Raw genomic sequence first — 6,000 nt, 5'->3', positions numbered from 1 at the left:
AACTTGGCATTCCTACATGTAGGCCTAAATCTAAATCTACTTACCCAATTTTATCGTCCAAAAGCTGATCTTCAGACATCACCATAATTCTTTGACGTTAGACCAAATCCAAAAGTTTTAAAAGTAAGCTTAGGCAGCTTCAGTTCAGTCTCTATCTCATCTGCTAAACTGACTGTTAATTCATTGGCTCCACTCACCAATAGGCCTAACGTTAAATATCCAGAAATTGTTAAATAAATCCCCAGAATTTCAGAAATGACGGTTATTCCTGTCTACACAAATAACTGAAGAAGGCCTAACGTTAGGTCGTATTAGGCTCCTCGTCGTCGTCGTCGGACTCACTTAAATTCCGCGGTCGGTCCGGTACGTACGTTCGAAGAGTAATGATCGATTTGCAAACGATTGCTGCTTTAGTCCCACATATGTTATTTCCGTGTAATTGGTAAAATCTAATCCACAAGAGGGCGCCATACACGTAGAAAAATATATTCATGGACCGGCTGGTCAATATATTCATCGAAGGTGGACCGGCCGCGCCCGGGACCGGCTGGGAAAATACATGAATTTCGATCATATCATGTGACGCGCTATAGACCAATCGCGCTTGGCTATTTGTCTTGGCTATCTAATATTGGTTTATAACAACATCAATCGGCGATGAAACTTATGAAAGCCGCAATAGAATGTTCCTCTTAATCACATAGTATGGCGAGTCCAATTATAAAAGCACAATGTCCAAGCTCGCGAAAGATGTAGAGTAATCACTGCCCATGGTAAAGTGTATGTCTCTGTAATCGCAATTCTCAAAAGCAAGCTGAGCAGAGATGGAAGTAAGAAATAAAGTAATAATAAAGTGGATTTGGCGCTTTACAAATCACATATTATTACTCAACTTTGCTGTGTTCTTTCAGTCAAGCCTCTAATTATTGCTTTCCAAGAGTATTGATAATTTTTAACATAAGAATACATGTGGACAAGAATTAAGAGCAGATTTGTATTAAATAATCTGCCTGTAATTCAATTCAACTTACATGTAGTTCCCAGCTTGTTGAGTTGTGATTTTCTCTTTCTTTTCAGTTTTGATCAATTTCCTTGTTATTGATCTTTAGTAGATGTGGATATATCATAATTTTCTAAAAGGACAGCAAATAAAAAGCTTTAGTTAGGGTTTTAAAAAAATGTATATTAGTTACAGCCTTAATTTTCCTAGAAAGGGTTTTCTACAGGATTTGGGAGACTTTGTTGACAATTATGAGGTGGCCATCATTTATAATAAAAAAATGCATGTTCTTTTCTGAGCTGTTAGTATTTGTTAATACTAGTTATGATAATGGTTTTCTGCTGAAGTCACTTTTCGCTTTAATGGGGGTCAAATATTTGAAATTATATAAAAATTTATGTTTAGTGATGAAGTTATTTTGGTATTAAGGATATTTTTGTTTCCTTTCCAAATTTTTTATCATAAAAAATATTGGAAATGCCAAGTCTTCTTCTGGAAACTTGATTATTTCTTCCTTTATTTCATCATTTTTGTATTGCCTGCATAGCAGAGCGAGACTATAGGTGCTGCTTTTCTGACAGCGGTGGCAGCAACATTGAAATCTTAACCAAAGGTTAAGTTTTTGAAATGACATCATAACTTACAAAGTATATAGACCTAGTTCATGAAACTTGAACATAGGGTTAATTAAGTATAATTTAACATCCTCATGGGGTTTCATGTCACATGACAAAGGTCAAAGGTCATTGAGGGTCAATGAACTTAGACCATGTGGGGGTATCAACATCAAAATCTTAACCTAAGGTTAAGTGTGTGAAATGTCATCATAACTAAGAAAATTAAAAAAAACTTGGACATAGGGTTAATCAAGTATTTATAAACATCCCGTATTAGTTTAAGGTCACATGACTAAGGTCAAAGGTCATTTAAGGTCGATGAACTTTGGCCATGTTGGGGTAATTGTTGAATTGCCATCATAAATTTGAAAGTTTATGGATATAGTTTATGAAATGTGGAAATAGGGGCAATCAAGTATCACTGAAGTTTTAGGTTACATGATCAAGGTAAACTCATTTAGGGTCAATGAAAGTGGTATTATATCATTATATGAATGGTGTTTTTGTGAATAATTATGTTTATAGTAGTTTTCAAAGTCAGCACCGCTGTTTATTGAATCGCGTAATGCAGACAAGACTGCCAGAGGCAGGGGAGCCCTTGTTTCTCTTTTCATTGTTTTCTTCTTTTACTTCATTATATTTCCTAATGCAGGGTGAAGAAATTTGTCCCATCATGCAAGAAGAAGAGATATATGCAAAGTTGAATTCTTCAGGACTCTCCAGGGGATTCTAGAGAAGCAAAACCACACCCAGGTCATCAAGAGGCGTCCTCTCTGGTTTCTATCCCTAGGTCCAAAGTTCGTAGAAAAAAATGACTGCACAAGAGAAGTGACACCCTCTAGATCACCAAGTTCTGCCAACATGAAGATTCCTCGGGTTGTTTCTGAGAGTCCACATGGCCTTGTAGTCTTAGAAACAAAGCAGTCTCCAGCACATTCCAGGAAGATGCCGACGTGCCTGTGAATCGACTGAAGCGTTTTGTTTTTGTACAGATGAAACGAATTGTAGTGCTGATTCAAAAAGTGCTGGGAGAAAGAAAAAGACAAAGGTTCTCCTGACCAAACGAATGGATGATTGCTGCCTCGAAAGCGAAGACCTGAGCAAAAATGGGCAAGCAAAATAAAAATCCACCAGAAGAAGGGTCTCCAAGCAAAAGGAGATTGGCAGTAATGGTGATGTCAGAGATCTAACACCAAGAATGGAAAAAATGCCCATGCAGAAACTTTTGAGAACTGATGATCATCCAAGCTATTTCCTTAAAGACTCAGACAATTTGGAAATTACTTGTGAAGTGATAAGTCACATATCCAAAGGAAATTTCAAGCAGGAGGATGGCAGTATAATTGTCCGGCGGCTTATCTACCAAAGGATTGATGAGACTTTAAGAACTAAAAATGACCCAAAGAATGATACATCTTCCAAAAAACCCTCTGTGGATGTAGTTATGTCAACAGATAATTCTCTTGCAAAGCATCAACTGATGGAAAATGACACTAAAACACAGTCTCAGTGTGATAAAGAATCAATCACTGTGGCAAATGCTGCAGCTGCTGAGGTAGCAAAAGCAGTCGGTGAGATATCACTGGTGCCTCTCCTCAAATCCAAATACTCAGACTTTGTTTCCACAGTGTCTTCACCATGCACACTAACAATGACAGTCATGAAGGCACCATCGGGTCAGATTATGCCATCTGAATCCGACCTGAAAGCTTCAAAGACAAAACTGTCAGATGAACTAAGGACACAACAAAAAGCTTCTGGTATTTCAGCTCCATCTGCCGCAAGTGTTCCCCCAAAAAGTGGCTCAGAGCCAAAACCAAAGTAAAAAGAAGTCTCTTGACAAGAAAGCCCAGTCATTGGATTCAGGAAAGGTTTCTCAGTCACAGTGATGTCCATCTCCACCATTTCATCTCCAACCATCAATGAATCTTCAGCAGATCACCCGGGTACTGACCATACAAGACTTGATTGTCAAAGACCCATCGCTCGATGAGAAGAGAGAGAAGATCAAACGACCAATGAATGCTTTCATGATATGGTCTCGCCAGCAACGTGCAATCCTCGCTCGTCATACGCCTAGGATGACGAATGCTGAGATAAGTGTCAAGCTGGGTATCATGTGGAATGATCTTGACTACAACATCAAACAGGAGTACTTTGATGAAGCAATCCAGCTGAAACTGCAACCCCGAAAATATTATCCAGGTGATTAATTGACCTTTTTTCAAAGCTTTAATAGATGACTCAATCATGATGAAACGCTTATGTGATCACAGTATGTAAAGAGTAACCCCATTGAGAGTTTAAAGGCGAAGTTCACCCTGTCGATAAAGCCGTTTTAATATTCAGAAGCAGATAAATAAGAAAAAAATATTGGTGAAGGTTTGATGAAAATCCATAAAAGGATAAGAGATTATGGATTTTTAAAGTTCAAAATTTGTGATGTCAATATGTGAGTAGCTCTCCCATGTATTATGTATTGAATATTCCATACATTCAATTCAACATGATGAATAAAAATATTTTATAGTGAAAGAAAAGGGTATGAAAAATGTCTGATGTAAAATGTCCACTGTACAAATAAGTCACTTTCAATTGTTTGGTTGAAGGCTATCTCTAAAATCAATCATATAATTATTACATTGATTATGACGAGAAATGTAATTTAAAAGCAAAGCAAAAACATTACATACCTTCTGACTATATGTTTAAACTTTATTTGATTTTAAAAAATAGCTTATCCCATTTAGTTTATACTCATTTTTCTCAATCTTTAACCTTAGGTCTACTGAAAATGGAATATCTTTAACAAATGAAACATGTAAGAAATGCACTGTTACTTTCTTTAGTAAGCAACTGTTTTGATTCTTTATCCTTTATAGATTGGGTATACCAGCCGTGACCTCACAAACGTCCAAGTCGTCGAAAACATCTTGCTGTCCCCATGTTTGGAGGTGAAAACCAGTCGATACCAGGTGGTGCTGATTATGGCTGATGGACAGGAGGTACTATGCCCAGCTATACCTGTTCAGACTAGCCAAAGGCATGGATCCAGTAAGTACTCATTCTACAGGAGCTGTCAGTCACATCTGGGACCTGTTGCATAAAACTTTTAGCCATAAAACAAACTCTGGCAAACAAATTTATGCCATTTACACTTAACACATTAAAAAACTATTGCAAAAAAAGTTTTTCTTTTATGCAACAGGCTCCTGGACGTTTTAGCCAGCAAAAGCCAACATACATGTCAAACCATTTTACCATTCACTCTCAATGTTTTTCAAGAATTGCCATTCGTTATGAGCACACATTGATTTTCTAATATCAAGACATAATTTCTTGGTCACAAGAATTCGAAATTCTTGACATACATTTAGTATGAAAAAAAAGACCTTGTGTCTGTATATGCTGACTAAGATGTCAGGGCTCTGTAACACAAAGCTTAGCAATGAATCGCAAATATGTAAGAACACATTTGATTGGTTCCTGGTCAGTAATTTGAACCAAATACGTGTTTAACATTGATCTTGATTAGTCAGTTGATTTAGCGATTGATCGTTAATCTTTGTGTTACGGAGCCTAGGTGTAACATCTCCCATTTGAATTACTCGAAATGCTAATGAAACTGCAAATGAAATATTAAACTTTTCTAGTCATGAATATATTTTTTGTATATAATGCAGTATTTGCTTGATTCTCAAGTCTTTCATTTTCATCCCAAATCATAAAAAACAAACGATGACTGTGGGCTAATTCTTCATGTTAATAGATTTTGAAACAAATGCTTATTTTGGGTCTTTTTCACACTTGCAACTGAAATTTGTCAGTCAGTTAAAGAAGTTTAGCAAAAAATAGAGCGAAGTCAGTTTTTATTTTAAAAAAAGACTGTAGAATGTGATTTTTCTTGCATTTCCCCTAATTGAGCGTGCTAAACATAGATATGTTTGTTGCAAAATGTATTAATAACATCTGAAGCCATTGCCATGGCAACCAAATGTCTCATTTCCAAAAAAAAAATAATAATAATACGGATCACAAGATTATGGACAGGTGGAAAATACAATAACCAAATAACTCAATTGGCCCAGTCATTTAATTCTGAACAAAAATTACAGTAAGTGTTCTGCATGACTTCATCAGAATAATAAAATGATGTTGCCATGGTAATACTTCAGTTTAATGATAAATATTAATGTTGCAAATGTCCCGTTGCCATGGCAACATATCATTTTCCCCCGCAAAAGTATCAGCTTTGATAAAAAAAAGCATTGTAGAATCTGATTTTTCTTTCATTTCCCCTAATTTTAGGGTGCTAAGTAAATTTATATGTATGCTTGCTGTTAATATATAAATAACACCTTCAGCCATTGCGATGGCAAGCAA

The 6,000-nt window shown here is 36.2% G+C and overlaps 1 long non-coding RNA gene across 1 annotated transcript in view; it reads left to right on the top strand.

Moving 5' to 3' along the window:
• The first annotated feature begins 2,267 nt into the window (after positions 1-2,267).
• LOC135155462 (uncharacterized) overlaps positions 2,268-6,000 on the top strand; it is a 29,070-nt gene continuing 25,337 nt past the window's right edge. Inside the window, exons 1-2 of the long non-coding RNA XR_010294613.1 lie at positions 2,268-3,822; positions 4,500-4,671. This is a non-coding gene — a long non-coding RNA (uncharacterized LOC135155462). The remainder of the gene's footprint in view (positions 3,823-4,499; positions 4,672-6,000) is intronic.

The sequence above is a fragment of the Lytechinus pictus genome, chromosome 9 (genome assembly GCF_037042905.1).
Source record: "Lytechinus pictus isolate F3 Inbred chromosome 9, Lp3.0, whole genome shotgun sequence".
Lineage (NCBI taxonomy): Eukaryota > Metazoa > Echinodermata > Echinoidea > Temnopleuroida > Toxopneustidae > Lytechinus > Lytechinus pictus.
The sequence above is the reverse complement of the archived record's forward strand: the minus strand, read 5'-3'. Positions and strand labels throughout refer to the sequence as shown.